This window comes from Vombatus ursinus, unplaced genomic scaffold (assembly GCF_900497805.2).
Source record: "Vombatus ursinus unplaced genomic scaffold, bare-nosed wombat genome assembly UNPS02000577.1, whole genome shotgun sequence".
NCBI classification, from domain to species: Eukaryota; Metazoa; Chordata; class Mammalia; order Diprotodontia; family Vombatidae; genus Vombatus; species Vombatus ursinus.
Window position 1 is genome coordinate 3,637,209 of NW_020940355.1, and position 20,950 is coordinate 3,658,158.

At 39.6% G+C, this 20,950-nt stretch overlaps 1 pseudogene; it reads left to right on the forward strand.

Moving 5' to 3' along the window:
* Positions 1–801: 801 nt before the first annotated feature.
* Positions 802–1,212, forward strand: LOC114031808 (annotated as a pseudogene).
* Positions 1,213–20,950: the final 19,738 nt, after the last annotated feature.

Below are 20,950 nucleotides of genomic sequence, written 5' to 3' on the forward strand. Positions count from 1 at the left end.
AGACTATTCTACTCTTATCAGAAACAACAGAAGGGAATGGAATTATGTGTCCTGTAGAGCAAAGGAGTTCAAGATACAATCAAGGTGACATACCCTGCAAACCAAAGCCTAATCATCAATGAAAGAAGATAGACATTTAATTTAAAAAAATGGCATTTAAAGAAAACCATATGTGAGTAGATTATTTGCTTTGCAAACATTCCATACAATAGAAATACAAGAAAGGTAAACAAATACACCAGCAACCTAGAAAGGCACAAGTCACAAAATAAATTATCCTTATAAAAAAAAGTAGGAAAAAACTAGAAAGAGAAAATGACAACAACAATTACAAAATAACAACAGAGGCATTGTTGGGAGATTTCTTTATAAAAGCACACAAAGAGACAAGAGTGAAAATAGAATCAAAACAGAAGTAATAATGGAGAAACAGGACTGAAACACCATGCACTAAACCTCACAAGACTCCACCTATTGGTGAATAAATGTTACTATTTTTTTTCTCTTCTGGGACTAAATTGCAGAATGGGAGAACATTAAAAAGAGACAGGGAAGAAGAAGAGGGGAATATGTATGAGGAAGCAAAAGGAGATATTGGAATAGAAGGATATATGAGATGAGTAAAAATGAGGATGATAACAAGGGTTATGAACCTGGATGACTTAAAGGGTAGTAGTGACCTGACAGCAACAAGGAAGTTCAGAAAAAGGGTGGATTTGGGGGTGGAGGAATAATAATAATAATAATAATAATAATTAATTGCTTCCTTTTGGATCTAGGAGAGACCTGCTTCGTGTTGAAATGGGCAAGTTCATGAAACCCGGGAAGAATGGTGCTGGTCCTGGCTGGGTGGTACGCTGGGCCCAAAGCCATCATCGTCAAGAACATTGATGATGGGACCTCCAACAGGCTCTACAGCCATGCCTTGGTGGCAGGTATTAACCACTACCCTTGCAAAGTAACTGCAGCAATGAGCAAAAAGAAAATTGCCAAGAGATCGAAAATCAAGTCCTTCATGAAAGTTTATGACTACAACCACCTCATGCCCACCAGATAATCTGTGGCTATCCCATTGGACAAAACAGTTGTCAACAAGGATGTATTCCCTGACCCTGAACTAAAACGTAAGATGAGGTGAGAGGCCAAGGTCAAATATGAAGAAAGGTACAAGACAGGCAAAACAAATGGTTCTTCCAGAAGCTACACTTTTAGAACTACTTTGTTGGTCAGTAAATAAAATGTTTATTAAAAGTAGAAAAAAAAAGGAAAAGAAAAAGGGTGGGTTTGGGGGGTTGAGGAATAATAATAATAACAATAATAATAATAATGATAATAATAGCTTATCTTTATTTGGCACATTGAGGTTTTCAAAACAGGTTCCATATATTATTTTGTTTGAATCTTATGCCAACTCTGGGAAGTAGGTGCTATTATCCCCATTTTACAGATGAGGAAAGTGAGACAGATAAAGGCTAGTTAAGTGACTTGCCCAGGGTTTACAGCTAGTAAATATCTGAGAAAGGATTAGAATTCAATCATTTAGTGGCTCCAAGTCTAGCACTGTAGCTGCCTAAGGAACATAATCTAATGAGATCCACAACCTAACCATGCATGTTCATCCTTTATGACTTTCTTACTTCCACAAAAATGAAAAGAGAGGAGGAGCTCTAATTCACTGATTCCTGCCTTAGGTTGATGAGTCCACCTTCTGAGGGGAACCTACTGTGGTCCCAAGGTGATCTGAGGGTCAGGGAGTGGGTTTTGAAGAAGGAGGAACTTTTCCATTAGCACCAGTGCAACTGCTCCTGATGGTGTCTGGGAAGGTTATGATCTGCCCTGAGAGGCTAGCTTCCAGGAAAAGAGGGAAGGTCAGAAGCTTGCACAGCTGTGTAACGAGGTAAAGTTAACTGATTCTGTCAGGGAAGTGGGATATGAGCAGAATTTGACTCATCTTCCCACTCTCCAGTTGGCTGGTCGCACATCTCTTAGAGTCATGCTATGACCACCACTTTTGAGACAACTGGTCTATACCACTCATTTGGCACTTAATGACTATATGAAGTAGCAGATGTTCTTTTTGTATGGGTTTTTAATATTTATCAGTGTTCTCTCCTCTTCTAAACTGTGTCCTATATTTCTGCCCCTTAGTGCCTAACACAGTCTTATACATAGTAGATGTTTATGAAATTGATATCATCAAGGAAGCATTATCACAGGGAAACAGTTTCACAAATGGACAAAGATTACCCTTCGAGAGTTCTCAGGAAATGGTGTGGATATTCATTGCATTTTACAAAACTAATTGTACTATAGGCACAGATGCAATGCTGCCTCCTCTTTTTCCTGAAGCTGGGGCCATCAAAGCTTAGAGTTTGGGATGACCTAAGAATAAGTCTGCCCAACACAAAATGTACTTCACTCAATTGTTCAATTAAATTCAATTACAACAAATGCTTTTCAAGTGCCTACAATTAGATTGTAAACTCCTTCATTAGATTGTAAGCTCCTTGAAGGAAGGGACTGTTCTTTGCCTCATTTTTTTATCCCTTGTACTTAGCACAGCATCTGGCACATAGTAGGCATTTAATAAATGATTAATAAATGTTTACTAATTGATTGATTGATTAAATGAGTGATTGATTATAGGATAGAGATATGAAGACAAAGACAAAACAGTCCCTACACTCAAAGAGTTTATCTGCTGAGGGGATTGTGGGGCACAGGGTGTCCTCCTAATTTGAGTAGGGAGACAACATTAACCACGTTTGCAGGAGAGGGCACCTGAGCTGAACCTTCAAGTAAGGTAAAGATTGTGAGGGGCAGAAATGAAAATGTAACAAGAACCTTAACCTTCCAACTAGTGTGTTTGATTTGACCACCAATGCAACAGGCACTTTGACCTTAGATAAAAATATACAAAGTCATGTTTAGAAATCAAATAAAGCTTTGGGCAGTGAGTTCAATACTCATTGCTATGGTCTAATTCCTTCTAAAAATGCCTTTTCCTTGTTGCTTTGAATCATATCCACTTCAATCAATAATATGTAAATTACTTCTCTATTTCCTGGGGATGGGGGGTATGAATATGGTTAAAAATTTACATGGTGTTTTTAGTGACTAAAAATTAAGCTTAGGCATTGGGGGCAGGGCAGGAAGAAAAGGATCTTGGAGGATCTTTACACACTTATTAATGATTGCAAATCATTCAAGTGAATTTTTATTATCTGGAGGCATCTTCACAATGTAAAGAAAATTAAGCTTATTTTTTAAAAAATAACAAATTTCCAACACCTCTTTGATCTCCATGTTTCAAAACAACAATGCCAGGGGCAATTTTTTTTAAATGCTAAGAGGTTTCCTTCACTAAATCTGGCTTCCTAAGCTTCCCATTTGTTCACACAATTATTCGGGAGTGGCCCGTTCTGATGAAAATCCCACCTTCTCCTTCCCTTGGTGGGGGCCTGCCAGGCCTGGCTGCTGTTGGCTTTTTCCAGCCATGAGACTTCAGTGGAAGTTCAGAGTTCACCCACTGAAACAGAGGCCTGACAGATCACTTGGGTGGATAAATTCAGTGAAGGGAATGTCACAAAGGTCTGAAGAGGGGAATATGGAAAGTATAGACCATAGTGACAATATATGAAGCTTAATGAATGCAGTTTTTTCTTTCACCGGCCCCCTCCCCAAATCCCAATTTCTCTCTCTCTCTCTCTTTCTCTCTCTCTCTCTCCACACACACACACACACGCGCGCGCACACACACACACACACACACACACACACACACGGAGTGAGGGAGGGAGGGAAAGAGAGAGAAGGAGAGAGAGAGAGAGAGAACCTCAAAGATAAACAGTAATGATACCTAGCAGCAAAAGAAAGACCTTCCCAGAGTCCGTGCCAGCCACACCCCAAACATTTGGCTCATTCCCAAGAGTTCAGGCTTTCTCTGCTGCAAAAATAGCTCTCTGGGAGCAAGGCATGAAGTGGGGCCTATATTCAGTGCATCTAAAAGAACTCTCCCTGGGCTCTTGTCACATCTGAAGTGTACAAACTTGCTCATGTGCATATGCAAGAATCAACACACACACACACACACACATTGATGTAGACACCCAAATAGTGCATACATTTGGGTAAAGTAAAAATCTCCTCCGCTGTTCCTGCTTTTGGGGGAAAAAGAGAGTCATTCCAGATGTCTAGATAATGCTGAGCTGTTTCCATGAAGAGCTTTAGGAATGGTATTAGCTCACATGGAAATAATTTTTTAACTAGCTGGGAGTGGTTTCTGCAGCTTCCCCCATCCTGCCCATATCTAAGCCACCCCAGACTGTTTCAGAAACTACACCCAGGTAGAGAAATGGAAAATGACCTCTAGGGGAAAAAAGGAATAATATTTTACAATTGAAAGATCTCTAGCTTGGAGTGAAAAGACCCCAGCCCTACCACTTACAACCTGTGTGACCTTGGGCGAGTGTGTTAAGCTCTCTAGGGTTCCTTGCCATCTCTGAGGGCTGGTTTCATCACCTGCAAAAAGAGAATGCTATTTGCACTACCTACCTCTCAGGGTTATTTATTGTAAGCATCCAGCAAAGTAATGTGCAAAAAGTACTTTGTAACTCGTAAAGTGTTTTAAAACTGTCAGCTATTTTTATTACAATGATGATAATGATGACACAGAAACATAGGTTTAGAGTTAGAAGGGAACTTAATCCAACCTCCTCATTTAACAGATTAACAGATGAGGACATTGAGACCAGAGAAGGGCAATGACTTACCTAGGGTCACACAGGTAGTGATAGAGGTAGATTTTTAACTCAGGCTCTCTGACTTCAGAGCTAATGATTGCTAGGCAAAGCAAGGACCAAAGGGGAAAAAAATCAATAAATACACATTTGGCCATCAAGGATAAAGGAAACTCAGCACTAGTACTGGGACCATAATATATAAAATGATTTAAGAATAATAATAGCAACAATAACTGAAAATTAGATATTTCAGACAGTTTTTTGAGAGCTGTCAAATATTGTCTCCTTGGCATTTCACACCTACCTTGGATGTGAGAGAGGCAGGTTCTATAGAGAGACAGACCTATTCCAGAGGGTCCCAGGCCACACCAGGCTCAGCAACATTAGAGGAAGAAGCTCCACTCTCTGAACACAGATGCGCAAATCTGTCGGTTGGTTTTTTTGGATTTCTTTCCTTGGATGGCCAATCCCACTGACACCAATTGATTTTAAGTGACTTTAATTCTGATGAAACGATTATGTGGACAGCTGAAGTTAAAGTCCTTGTATTTCAGGGTGAGTGAGCTTCCCATGAAAGAGTGATCTCTTTAAGAGACTTTGAGGTTCAGAGGATGCTGAGTCCTGAACCTGGCTGGCTCCCCTTCTTCCTTACCCCTCCAAACCTGGCATCGAGAAGCAGTAACCAGGTCAAATCAGTCAAATACAGAGCAATAGGGCTATCTTTCAGTTAACCCCAGGGGGTGATTTGGAAGATTCTCTTGAAGCTCCCCTCCCCTGAGACACAAATTTCCTGATGTAGCTTCCTATTGCTACATTTCTATTCCATTTTGCCAACATTTATTAAGTTCCTTTGGTATGAAGGGTACTCTGCTAGGCATTGTTGAGGTATGAAATCAGGTAAGAGAAGTGCCTAATAATAATAAATAATAACACATGCTCTGTGAGGACTGGATGGAGAAAATCTTATCAACTAAATGTGGGCTCCAGGGAAGGTTTCCTTGAGAAGGTTGCTAAGGGCAGCTAAAGTTGGGCTACGAAGATGGGTAAAAATTCAACAGGTAAAGAGGGTGAAAAAGCTCATTCCAGGCACAGGGAACATGATGAGTAAAGCCCCCAAAACAGAAACACATGGGATTTATTCTGGAGAGAAAAATGTTTGGCTCAGCAGAGAATACATGAAAAGGCATAGTAGGAAGTGGGAAAATCTAGGCAGACATTCAAGCTTGAAAAGCCTTCAATCTGTTCTGATTCAGGTTAGGTCTAGGAATTTGTATATTACTAAGCAGGCAATAAAGAATCACTGAAAATATTTGGAGCAATAGAGTAAATTGACTAGATAAAGAAGATGATTTTGGGAGCAATATGGAAGGTAGTTTGCAAGAAAGAAAGAGTGGAAGCAGGAAAACTGTGAGGAAGATACTGCAATAATTCAAACCCTGTAAAGGAGCCCTTCAATGGAGTGATTGCAGCAGGAATAGAGAAGAGAGAATGAAAGAGATATTGCAGGGGCAGAATGGACATGACTTGGGAAGTGAGTGGATGTGAGAAGTGAAGACAGAGATGAGTCACACATCATAGGATTTAGAATTCAGAACTTGAGAGGCATCATCTGATCCTTCACCACCATACAGCAATCCTGCTATACATCTAACTTCCAATGGCAGTTATTTCAAACCGACTCTCTCCTCAAGCCCCCAATTACCTCCACTTTGATCTCTTAGAAGATAACTTTGCTTCCTACTTTATTGAGGAAGATTAAGTTCAACCATCCTGAGATCCCTCATGTACCATACTCCACAATTCAAAAGCCTCTGTCATCTCCCATCCTTTCCTCCTCTGCTCTAGCTTCTCAAACTGAAAGTATCCCTTCTCCTTGCCAAGGTTTGCCCCCACTTATGTCCTTGATACCATCCCAACCTTTACTAAAACCCCTGGATTCTAGCACAGTGCCTTGCTCATAGTAAGTATGTAGTTGTTTATTAAATGGAAGGGTCTTAGAGGTCATAGGATCATAGATCTCAGAGTTAAAAGGGATTTCCAACATCCAGGGACTTCCTTCATCTAAGTCCAATCCCTTAATTTTACAGATGAGGAAACCAAGACTTCCAGAGGTGAAGTGACTTGTCCAAGGTCACAGAGCCAGTAAGTAGCACAGAAAGAATTCAAACCTAGAATATTACAAATGTTTCAAATTTGAACTACTGTAACTAGGCAAAGGGTTAAGTCAGAAAGAGGAATAGGTTCAAGGACAAAGATAACAACCTTGCTTTTGGATATGTATTTGAAACACCAATCAGCCATCCACGTGGAAATAATCTATAAGCAAATGGAGATGGGAGTTTGGAGCTCAGAAGACAGATCAAGGACTAGAGGTATAGATTTTTGGTATTATGCGTAAGAAAGAAGGAATTTGAAGCCTTGAGAGTGAATGAGATTATGAAGGCAAAGAGTCCAGAGTTAACAATATTGCTCATTCTCACTCTGTAACATCTCTTGCATCTATCTGCCTCTGTCTCGCATCTCTCTACTTCCTTCTGTTTACACAGCCCCAGCCTAGCTCAGGCTCTCATTACCTCCCATCTAGACTATTGCAATAGCCTCTTAATTGATCTTGTCCTCAAGCCCCTTCTTACTCCAATCTATCCTCTAAAGGGCTTCCAAAGCAATTTTCCTTAACAGCAGATATTCACTCCCTTACTCAATAAATTCCAATGGTTCCCTATTGCCTCTAAAAGGAAATAGAAACTCCTCTTTTCGGCTTTTAAATCCCTCCACAACTTGGCTCCGACCTACCTTTCCAGTCTCGTTGTATATTATTCCCCTTCCTGCGCTCTATGGTCTAGACAAACTGGCCTTCTCTGTGTTTCCCATACACAGCAGGCCATCTCTCATTTCTGTGCTGCCTCCCATGCCTAGAATGGAGTCATTCTTCACCTCCACCTCAGAGAATCCCTTATCTCTTTCAAGATGCAGCTCAAGTACCACCTTTTACAAGAAGCCTTTTCTCAGCCCTCCCTTCCCCCAATTGTTCCTGCCCTCTTTCTGTAACTATTTTATTACCTTGCATTTATATTCAATTGTCAGTGTATCTGTATGCTATGTATACTTAAATGTGTTCACATTATCTTCCCCGATAGCATGTAAGCTTCTTGAGATGAGGAACTGTTTTTGTTTTTGTTTTTTGTTTTTGTCTTTATACATCTAGCACCTAACTTAGAACTTAATCCAAAGTAGACGCTTAAAAGTGCTTATTGATTGATTGAGAAAGAAAAAAAAATGGCAGAGATAGAGTCTTTGGGAATAGTAACCTTAAGAGGATGGCAGTAAGGCAGGAAGCTAGGAAGGAAGACAGGAAAGTGATAAAGGAGTCAGGAGAATAGTAAGGCAAATGTGGTATCTCTGATGTCAAGGGGAGAGAGACCAGCCAGGAGGAAGAGAGCGGTCTGCAGTGTCAAATGTTGCAGACAGATTAAAGAGAAACAAGACTGAGAAAGTGCAATTGGTACTTAGAATGAAATGGTTAACCTTTGGGAGAGAAATTTCAGAGGGATGAAGACAGAGGCCAGATTATATTTATTCTTTAGCACTTGAACTACATTTAGACCAGGCACTTTGCATTCATGTGACTTTTCCTATGTGGGTTTTTAGGTTGATCTCCTTTGAATGGTCCTGGGTCTCACTGAGAAACTACACAAAGTCATCTACAACCAGGAGAATCTGTAGTACCTCTCTATCAATAAATAGAGAATTTCTTTTTCATGGACTCCGCACAGGACATCCTCCATAACAGTATCAGATAGCTTGGAGAAGCATGATTCACTGTTTGATGCATTACTTTGGAGTGGTAATTAAAGGATTACTTAATGCAGTTATTTTTGTGAGTACTTTTCAAGAAATCTTGCACGATCTTAACATATGCATTGAAGATAACCTTGTTCGAGCCTTTAAAGATACACTTTTCTCTGCCAAATCAAATGCTTTTTAAAATAATTAATAGGTAATAAGCATAGTAGGATCTTGAATTCTCTGTCTTTCAGTTGATTGTGTGACCATAAAAATATGGTCCAATGTACAGAATTAGTTTATAGAAACTTATCTGTGCCTTTCATGTATTATTATCAAATATATTATCATTAGTCATGCAGATAATTATTTTGATAATTTTATAGAGATGAGAGAGTACACATAAGGGTTATTAACTCCCAGTGTCATCCATATTGACTTCTTCACTCTCCACGTTCCCCCACCAACCCCACCTGCCACAGGTGCTATCTTTCTCTCTGAGATATATTGAAAACTAATCCCCAAGTGCCTTTAAACTCCAATCATGTTTAGCATGGATTTACTTCCATGTACTTGGTCTGATCAAGTTACTCTTGACTTCATCGTCTTGAATGTTATTTCCATTTCTTTACATAGCACGTTGGGGACTGAGACATTAAAGTCCAAATAGTCCAGTGTCATTAATAATGAAAATAAATTGTTATAGGAATTCTGGCAAATCCATTCTATTTTCCATTTATTTGTTATTCTCTTTCCAGTTCATCTATAAATGGTCTAGGGATGGTCTGGCTTAGCTAAGTCTCACATGAAACTTTCAGCAGACTTATTTTCCCCTCCAACAATCTTTACTGCTTTATGAGGCAATATTGTTCCTAATCTCCTGCTAGCATCTACCATCACATTTGCGAAGGAATTTATTTTCTGAACTTCCATGTTCCTCCTCTTGTCAAGGATTATAGGATCATCAATTTGGAGTTGAAAGGGGCCTTAGAAACCATCTAGTTCAATCCTCTCATTTTAAAGATGAGGAAAACTGAGGCCTCAGTGAGTTGAAGTGATTTATCCAATAGTCCTCCAAATCCTAATCTAGTACTTTCAACTAAGGCATGGTCAAATCTATGTACATGTTTTCATTCGATCTTTGTTGTTGTTCAGTCATGTCTGACTCTTTGTGACCCTGCATGGGGTTTTCTTGGCAAAGATACTGGAGTAGTTTGCCATTTCCTTCTCCAATGGAGAAGAAATTGTTTAGGCAGAGGTTAAGTGACTTGCCCAGAGTCACACAGCTAGTGAGTGTCTGAGGTTGGATTTGAACTCAGATCTTCCTGACACCAGGTTTAGCACTCAATCCACTGAAACACCTAGCTGACTCCCATTTGATCTTAACAATGGCTCTACTAAGTAGAGACTTTGTCAAATATTTGCTGCTTGAGGTAGATTTTGAGCTCTTATGGCTTCCTTGGGGTGTTGATTATTTTATATTGATTAAATTGCTATAATGATCAGAATTAAAGCTTTTTCTTTTGTTCTTTTTCAGTATCATTTTGAGAATCAATCTGAGAAGGCCAGAGGTCATTTACAGTTTTTGGTAATTGCATGAAGTATCTTCTCTTCACATCTCTATCTTTTCTTTTCATTTGGTATTTATTTTTACCTTTGTTCTAAGTGGTCAGTGATGTGCCGATTTGGATATCATTCCCATATTGGTAACTGGTTATTTATGATCTAGGAAATTTCTTCATACAATGCAAAAGAAAAAAGTAAACCAGACCTGAGATATTGTAATGATTCAGTTTGGTCTTGAAGAAAAAGGTGAAGTCGTTCTTCTGTCCCTTCTTTAGACAGGTGGGAAACCATGTGGAACATGTCATACATTGTCAGACTATAATGATATACTCATTAAGATTTTAAAAACTGCTTTTATTTTCCTCCTATTTTATCCTTTGTTAGAATAATGATTCTTTAGGTCAAAGAGGGGAAGGGTTTATTTGAAATGAAGACATTGTGAAAACAAAAGAAATTGATTAAATTTTTTTGAAGTAAAATATGGCCAATTTTATGGGGGGTGTTCAGTATTTGCAATATTTATCACCTTCTGACTGTATACTTTTTTAAAATTTTTTTTTTAATTTTAGGCAATTGGGGTTAAGTGACTTGCCCAGGGTCACCCAGCTAGTAAGTGTCAAGTGTTTGGTCTGAGGTCAGATTCAAACTCAGGTCCTCCTGACTTCAGGGTGGTGCTCACTGTGCCACCTAGCTACCCCCTGACTGTATTCTTAAAGGTAGTATTGATAACATATTTTATGGAGCTTTTAGATAGGATGCAAGCCTTTACGTTCTTTCATTTCTTAATCCCAAGTCATATTTTCCAACTTTTTTTTTTTAACCATCCTTGCCTGTGACCACTTTCACATCAAAATCACCAATATAAATGTATATTGTCTTGGTTTGGAGGACCTTGCTAAGTTTTGTAATTTTATGACCACAGCATCCTCCAAAGAAATACTAATACAGAAATTATAATTATCTTCATGATGATATTTTCTACCCTAGTACTTACAAGGTGAGACGACCAAGAGTCCCTTAAAATTGGTTCCTCTTGTCTTTTAGTAAATAGTGAATTTAATTCCTGTGTTTGCTTCTCTGAGATCCTGTGAATGTCTTTCTATTTAACACAATTTCCTTATGTCTTCTGTTTTCATTTATTGTAAGGATGTTAATTTATATAGTTTAGTTCCTCTAGGATTATGTCAACTTTTAAATTGTTGGACAGAGATCTTTTGGTTGTTGGACAAGTAAATTAGTATTTATGGATGCTTTAAAAACTCTGAGTGCTTTTCTACCCCCCTGCCAATATCATTGTAGATGTTGAAGACCCACGTGGCCACTGAGGGCCATTTTGTATTTTTGTTTGTCTCATGAGTTGCCATGGCCAAGTGGATAGGGCACTGTGCTTGAAATCAGGAAGACCTGGGTCATACTCTGTGACTTAGTAGATAAGTCTTAGAGAATTATCTAATGCAATTAGTATAAATAATTTGCATGGGGTCAAATAGCTTCTAGGGTTCACAAGAGATCTTCCAGATCTTCCAGACTCCAAACTTATCATTATATCATTTATACCCAGCAGCCTTTAATCCTACATGTGGGATATGGGGGGGAAAGGAATTGCATTTGTGATTTCATTGGTGCAAGGAACTCCCAGATAAATAAACTCTATGAATTCATGCCACTTATAAGCTGCTTTGGACATATTAGGTGATTAAAAAAAAAAAAACCAGCACTTCTTGAATTGAGCTGGGCTTAAAAGCCAGGGCTGTCTTTTCCTAACAATAAAGTAGGATCTGCTTTCAGTCCAGGCTGGCCTTAGGCTAAGGTCCTAGTTTTGGAGGTCGAGTTGAAATAGTCCATTCCAGACAAGTTTCTAAGATTTTTCTTACGCAATCCTTTCCCTACTTATCCCACTTCCTGCCACCCTGTCCTCTTCCCCTTAAGGCAGAAGTGAACTGTCTCTCCTCTCCTCCACTTTACCCTCGTGATGATAGCTGTTTTACCTATAGATGGAAGAGTATGGTCGGAGAGCCCCCTACAGCCAGTGTCCCAGAGGGCACTCAAACCACACTAACCCTCAAGGCTTCCAACCACTTTGAAAAGTGACTGTTCACTGGGATGTCCTTGGATCCATGATCTTGGGTTAATTAGGTCCCCTACTAGTTAATATTATCTACCCCTGCTAGAATGCCTCTTGTTACATAATACTTTTCTTCATTTGATGTGGGGAATGTGAAAAGGAGCTGAAAAGAGATGAAGAAAAATATAGAGAAAGTTCTAAACAAAGGATCCATCTAACCTTTCCAGTCTTCTCAGGCTACCAACCTGTTGCACTCTCATCAAATGACCTTCTGTTGGCCCCGTGCCCTAGAGTAACTGTGTTTCGTCTCTTCATGTGGATTCTAGAATCTCAAGAGTAGAAGAGAACCTCAGAGGTCCTAGAATACAACTCATACTTGAAAAAGACTCCCCCCACCTTCAACAAACCTGATGAAGTGATCATCTAATCTCTATGGATGATCTTCACAGAGGCAAACCTATCAAAGCAGCCCATTCCATTTCAAGAGAGCCATCATTGTTAGAAAGTTTCTCCTGACATTAAGCCTAAATTTTCCTGTTTGTAAATTCAGAGTCAGCATGACGTAATGAAATGGAATATGCCTTGGATTTGAGACATTGAAAACCGGTGATTTAATCTTGCCATTTAACACTTGGTAGGGGCATTACCATAGGCTAGTTGCTGACCCTCTCTGAATGTTACTTTCCACATCTGAAACATGGGAGTGATAATAACTATAGCATCTGTCCCTAAATCAAGACATTTCCAGGGAGCACTGGAGTTAGTTCAAACATTATTAAAGTTTCAGGGTGAGCATCTACACCTTGAAAATTGGCAAAAGCTATAGATCAGGGTTAATTTATTGTGTTGTTCACTGCCTAGATTGAAGAAAGAGTTAACAGTGCGGATTAAACTTTAAAATGTGTCCTGCTTATTCTTTATTTTGTCTTGTTTTGTTTTGTTTTCAGGAGAGACCATTGTTAAATATTACCAGTACACCCCTGTTGTTCATCCTTCATTTTGGAAGAGGACCAATGACATCATGGGGTGATATCGACTTGTGTGAGAATTGGATTTAGGCCACTCAAAGTTGCATAAAGTCATCAGCCCCATTCTCTCTTCTAGTCATCAAAGTCCAGTGACAGGACAAAAGTCAGGATGATTAGAGATGGCAAGAGATGCAGTGGATGACTTTGGTGTCTTCCAAGTCTGACCAAGTTCTAGGTGCTCCATAGTGCCTACTTTAGCCATTCTCATCCACCCATTCTACCTTGGGAAGTCTTCACATGCTTGGGTTAGACATCTCCTTTCAGTTACCCTCAGCTTGATTTGGCCTGTCTGCCAACAAGGTCTTACTGGGATGTGGCAGATTCTTGGAGTCACAGATGACAGTTGGGTGACAGGCAGACACCAAAAGTGGATAAGCAGCCCTGAAAAGGGCTCTGCAAGCTCTCACACCAGAGGTGTTAGTTCTCCCTGAACTCTGCATATACCCCAAGGCATTCCCCAAAGGTTCTCTCCTTAGCAAGTTCCTTTTCTGTCTCATTCGATCACTTACACTCAATATACATTTATTAAGCACCCAATGTGTGCAAAGTGACTCTGCTCTCTGTGCTTAGAGAGGTATGAAGTTTGTTTAAAATATAGTCTTTCCCTGAATAGAGTTTATAATTTGGTAGGGGGATAAACTGTCTCCAGTGTCATTCACTCCCATGGATTTGGCTCTCACCTCTGTGCTAATAAACCTTAAATCTTTAGCTCCAGCCCAACCATCTTCCAGAGTTCCCCTATGGTATAATGAAAAGAGGGATTTGCATCCAGAGAACCTGATTTTTTGACACTTACTAGCTGTGGGATCTTGGTCAAATCACTTAAGCGCTCTGGGCCTCAGTTTCTCATCTGTGGAATAAGGGTATTGGAGTAGATGACCTGTAAAGGTTCTTTCCAGCTCTAGATCTATGTTCCTGTGATCCCACATTTCAAACTACTTGATGTGATTCAACACCTGACCCTTGTAGAAAAACTCTCCAGCGAAATACCCTCTTGGCGTTTCATCATCTTCCCCTGCAAAAGCAGCATCTCCTCCGGACTTCCCTGTATTCTCCCAGTTTCCCAGATTGAAAACCCTAGATTCTTGTTTTCATCCATAACCAATCACTTGTCAGGTGCTATGGCTTCTCCCTTCGCAATGTCATACAAATCCACCTAACTCCTGCTTCCCATTCCCATGGCCATCATCTTATTCCATTGCCTCTTATCCAACGCCTGCTCCTGAAGGATCAACTTAAATATAACTCCCTTAAATCCTCAGCTGATCATTCTTGATCTTGCTTACCTATGAATTCCTAACACAAATTTTTGTACCAATTTTCTGGCATTTTCCATGTGCATGCCTCATCTGCCTAATAGGTCATAAGCTCCTTGAAGGCAAGCACGGCTTATGTCCCTTCTGTTTCCCTCTTAGCGGCTAACAGTGCCCTGCATGTGGTAGGCTCTAAACAAAGGTGTTTGGTTAGTCAACTAGGTGGCACAGTGGAGTCAGGAATATCTTGAGTTCCAATCTGGCCTCAGACACGTAGTAGCTGTGTGACCCTGGGCAAGTCACTTAACCTCTGTTTGCCTCAAATTCCTCATCTGTAAAATGGGAATAATAATAACACCTACCTCCCAGGGTTGTTGTGAGATAATAATTGTAAAGTGTTTGGCACACAATAAGTCCTATATAAGTGTTAGCTATTATTATTATAAATGACATGCATCTGTATGGCACAGATTTGGATAACGATATATTCTTGGCCCCCACATTGGCTAAAACACACTGGCATAACCTGCCATTGGCCGTCTCTATTTCCATCTTTCCTTTCATTTAATTACTTAAATTAAGTAATTAAATCAGAGAGTTCAGGATTCAAATCTCAGTTCTGTCTCTTAATACCTGTGTGACTTTGGACAAATTACAATCTCTCCAGGCATCATTTTCCTCACCTCTAAAGGGAGACATTTGGACTAGATGGGTTCTAAGGTCCCATCCAACTACAAATCTGACTCCAGGAATTGTTCTTCTTGCTGCCATGCTGGTCTTTCCACTTCCCTCATGACAATCCATCACAAGTAACCCACTCTTGGTCAGCCTTATAAAGGCTGTCCAATTTTCCTTTGCCTCCCTTTCCTTTCACTTCACTGGTGCTCTGGTCTAGCATAGGCAAGCCTCCCCTAACATAGAATGGAAGGGCTACTGCTTGAAAGTGATCTTAAAAATCTTCCACTCCGACCTATTTCACTGGATGAGGAAACAGGCCCAGAGAGATGAAGAAACTTGCCGAAGGTCACACAGCAAATGAGTAGCAAAGCAAGGTGTAGAATCAAGATCCCAGCTACTAGCCCCATGGTTTTTTTTTTTTTTCACCAAGACCTGAAATACCTGGATTTTTTTATGTCATTGCTGTTATTTCTACTTTCTCTCTTGTTTTTGGAATTATCTACCAATTCTTATCCAATCTGATTGCCTTCTTCATTCATTAAAACTCTTCTTGAAATAATTTTTCAATGATTCCCCTTTATATTGTGCTATAGAGTTTACAAAACTCTTTCCTCATAATAGCCCTCTGAGGGAAGTCACTTAAGCTCTCTGGGCCTCAGTTTTCTCATCTGTTAAATGAGGCAACTGGACTAGATAACCTCCAAGGTCCCTTTAAGCTCTAAATCAATGATCTAGAGAGGCAGCTCAGCTATTGCTGCTCCTATTTTTTACAGACTAGGAAACTGAGTCTCCAGGAAAGTAAGTAATTTATTCAATGTCAGATAGCTAGGAAGTGGTGGGGCCCAGAATAAAATCCAGCTCTTTTAACTCCAAAATCCAATTCTTTTTCCACCCTAATTTCTAGAATAAGCAAGGAAACATCTCTTGAACATCAAACTGGGGCTTCAACAAAATATAATGTGAAGGCTATTTTTTCCATTCAGTGCACGGGCAACCATTTTTCTCATTATTCTCTAACTATTCAGCCTAAAGTTTGATGAGTACTTGCAGGCCACTGTCAATGGCGCTATCAGCGGCACCAACAATGAGAGCAGTTAGATGAAAATCTAAAGTGCTGGAGCATGCATTTAGTCTAACACACTGGCCACTTCAAAATGGCGCTCAAAATCAGCATCTCACAAAGCAGACTTATCCCTGCGTGGAGAGATTGTACTTAGAGCTTAAAGCTTCAAATGAGATTATTGATTAAGTTAATTTTCTGCTGGATATTGGGTCTGGTTTGCATTTCACAATCAGAGTTCATTAAATTTGCATTGCAGTTGATTCTCTTCCATTAGGAAGGGGAATCTTAACGTTTCATTAGACAGTAATATATGTGCATTGACACTTTCGCTTCCATGTTAAGAATGCAAATATAAGGGCTTACTATTGATTTCATTGAATTTCACATGGCAGCTTGAACCCATATTTTATTTAAATCCCACTCTGACACACTTGAAGAATTAACCCTGCTCTCAGTAACGCCAAAGTGCAGAAAAGCAAGAGGACAAATATGCTGAGAAAGGCCATGCGTCTCTGATTTTACTGAAATAAACCTATTTAATTAATAAAACTGTTTAGGCACAATATGACAGGGGAAGTGAAGTAACTCTAGAAGAGGATTCTATTCATGGGCCTAATTTCCTCCACAAATATAGTACTCAGATAGAGAATTCTTTTACTCCAATCATTTAGGATAACACATGGGGTGGCACCGAAGGTAAAGCATCTGGCCAGAGAATTACTCTGACAAATACATCATGTTGCTCTGTTGAGAGAACAACTCAGAGGATGCAGGCAGAATTGTGACTAGAAATCCTGGTACCTGAGGCAAATTCAGCTGAATAGGAGGGAAAGAAGCTGGCTTAGACAAGCCAGAGTAATGTCTCACCACTGTTTCCATATTGTGTTGGAAGAGGGCTGGTTCATGTCTTCTTGTTCCTACCCTGAACTCTGTTGGCCCATGAACCTGCCTCTTCTCTGTCTCCTGGAGCCCACCTTCTCTCCCAACTCCAACTGGCATGTGGGCTGGCAAAAGATGTTGATACACAGAGTTGCAGTTTCGGAGACAATGAAGAGAGGGAGCATTTGCCTCTTCCATTTAGAGAAGAAGCATACACCCGTGTGAGTGCATAGGGAAAACCACTAGCTGCTCCACCCCAGTTCTGGATATGGAGAAGATGGAAAAATAACTCCATAATGTACCCACTGAGCTGTCCAGTCATGAAGAAAAATCTCTCTCACCCAGTCTACTGACTCTGGGAGAGATTGGTAACTTTCTCTTCAGAAGAAAATTGTTTTTCAAAGCCAGAAGAAAATTCTAACAGAGCCATGGTTCTCAACCAGAATAATTTTGTCTGGTCACAATTCTATTGAACAAATATTTATTAAGCACCTTAGAAATATGTGTGAGGCACTCACACTCAAGGGTCTAGAGCCTAGATAACAAATTTGTGCGATTACGGAGAAGTTTCTCCTGTTCTCTGTCCAAGAAAGTCTGTGCCTTAGGACCTCCATAAGTAAATAGCTTCGCTTTCAAGATCTGTGAAACAAGGGATTTGCTTGTGAAACTCTACCTGTTGCAAAGTACTTTGATTTTAAGTTGTTTGTTTTATTTTGCTAAAATGGTTACAGGGAGAAGATGGCAAATTGGATTTCATGTAATAAACCCCAGGCCAAAGGCCTGGGAGTACAAAGCTCACGTTTACATTCTCCAGGTCCTCACTGGAAGAAAAAGTATGTGCAGAGATTAGTATTGTCCTTCTTGTTCTGGTATCTGTGGGAGTGCGGAAAGGGCTTTGCACTCAAGCGGATTTCAGATTTCTAGCTTTAAACTGGAGTGTTCTGGAGTAGACGCTGTTTCCAGCTACCTCTAGAGGGCCCCAAGTTCATTGGACCAGGAGAATGGTGAGGATTCTGGGGAAGGAAAAGGCCACAACTACCACCGTGTTTTGTTTTGTTTTGTTTTGTTTTGTTTTGTTTTGTTTTGTTTTGTTTTGTTTTGTTTTGTTTTGTTTTGTTTTTTACAAAGTTTGGGTTCCCTAAAATTAGCTTTATTTTGCTTGTGTTCAAAGGACAGCACTAGAATCAATGGCTGGAATCAATAAAAATGAAGAATTCATCTCAATACAGAAAAATTTCTAAATATCTAGAATCAGCCAGAAGTAGTATATGTATTCTTTCTCAGGGGATAATGAGTCCCTCTGTCACAGAAAACTTTATAGCAGATGCTGGGTGATCAATTGTCAGGAGTGGTTATGGAGAGGACTCATTCATGTTTCGAGTTAGATTACATGACCTCTGAGATCCTGGGATTCAGTTTTTCTCTGGTATCAGGCCCAGCAGACCATGGAACAAAACTCATTAGGCCCAAAGTTCTCACAGTGTCCTCCACACAAATCCAATGACTGCAGGTGGGGACCTCTGTTGTGCTCCACACTAAAGAGAAGAAATTAAATATTTGAACAGTGTTCACAGGGAAGTACCAGGGAAATATGGAAGTTTTTAGCATCTATATCCCTTTTAAGTCCTTCTTCACCAAAGATCATCATAAATTCATGCCTGTTGATTTGCCCACTGGAAAGAAGTCAGGGATTTCACTACAGTTGCTAGTAAACCAAAGTCCAGGCTCACAAAGCATTCTCTTAATCCCTGGCTGAAATTTCTTATTCTACAGTTAAAAGTACCCCAGGCTCTAGCAAAGGCAATTTTCCCATCCTGGGAGTGGTTTCTCAGAGAAATCTACTTGAGGCATTTTTAGCCATTCATCCCATGACATTGGCTCTGTGGTCCCAGGTTCTGGTGCTTAAGTACCAGTGTTTATCTTTATTTCCTCCATTCAAGTACATATTTGTTTGAATGAATGAATGAGTGAATTGATTTTATGCAACCTGAGGGTAAAAATCTCAATTTTGTTAGCTTCTCAGATTCCACAGCATTGAATTTTGTTATGCTCCACATCGACTGGTACCTCTAATGATAGCTACCATTTATATAGCTCCTACTATGTGCCAGGCACTGCTTTAAGTAATTTATAAATATTATTTCATTTGATTGTCACAACAACCTTGAGGAGGTAGGTACTATTATTATCCCCATTTTACAGGAGAGAAATCTGAGGCAAACAGAGGTTAAGTGGCTTGCCAAGGTCACAGTTAGTAAGGGGCTGAGATCACACTTGAATTCAGGTCTTTCTTACTCCTGACCCAGCATTATATACACTTTGCTGGATCAGCTGCCTAGATATAGCTGGATATTTCCTATTGATTGATCTTGGCATGCAAAGATATAAAAGATTTTTCACCAAAGTGTTACTTTAAACAAGCCATTTTAGTGCTATAGCAGCCACATCAAATAGACAATTTACAGGAAAGGCAGGAAAGTTTTGTACTATATACTTAACCAATAAAGTGATTTTAAGACTCTCTTAATCAGTATCATGATGCGCTCTATCTCTCTCTCTTTTTCTCCTCCTCCTCCTCCTCCTCCTTCTTCTTCTTCTTTCTCCCCCTCCCCCACTGCCAGACACAGATTGTTGTGCTCAGCTGTGGTGTCAGGAAAAGAGAGCCCTGTTGGAAAAGAGGGAAGCTCCTTGAGTCATGCTCCTTTCATTGTATTTGTATGTTCCTCTTATTTCTAAAATACTCTTTGTTTCAAAGAGACTGCACATCAGCTATTGCTCCCACTGATATCTGACTATGCAGTAACAGTAATCTGTGGACATATTAACACAGGAAACCTATCATTGGCATTGTTATTCTGTAGCTGTCAGCCATAGAGAATCAGCAAATTCATTCTGCATGGCTCCAGCAGACCTAACTTCAATCAAAGGATGGAAATTGTAGGGAAGCATCAGACTGGTAAAGATGACAAAAGATTAAAATGACAATTGTTGGAGGGGCTGTGGAGGGCAGGCACTCTAATGTAGATTTTTAAACTAGTTTGATCATTTTGGGAAACAATCTGGAACTATTCCCCAAAGTCATTCAACTATATACAGTTTTTAACACAGCAATACTATTATGAACAAATTAGTAAAAAAGCATTCATTAAGTGCCTAGTTTGTGCCAGGATGGTTTACTATACACATATACACCAGAGAAGCCAAAAACAGAGAAAATGGACCCATATTGCTAAAATATTCATAGCAACACTCTATGTTGCAATGAGGAATTGGAAACAAAGAAATAGCCCCTCAATTGGAGAGTGGTTGAACAAATAGTGGTATATAGACTGGTAAAGGAATATTATTGTGCAGTAAGAAGTGAAGTATGTGAAGAATTCAGAAAAAATTGGGATGACTCATATGAACTGATGCAGAGTGAAATGAGCAGAATCAGAATAATTTATATGAGGACACTAAGGTAAAGGAAAGCAACTTCAAAAAATGTCAGCACATCATTCTACATGGTCAGTAAGCATGCCTACAGAAGACTGATGATGAAATGCATCTCTCACCTCTTGGGAGAAAGGCAAGGGACTAGAGATGCAGAATAAGAGATGGGTTTTAGACATGGTCAAAGAGTTTTACTTGACTCCACTTACTGGTTATAAGGTAGGGCTTCCATTTTGGAAGGGGAAATGAGAGGATGGTGACAGAGATACAGAAATAAAAGAAAAAAGAATCAATAAAACATTAAAAATATGGAGGAAAAACTCAGAAGGGGACACACATATGGCAATTTTTCCTACAACATTGTTGAATTTAATACACCCTTTTAAAAACCAAGCTGTACATAAGAGGAATTCCATGGCTTCAAATATAATCTTTTTTTGTTCTCAGTATATTGAAATGCT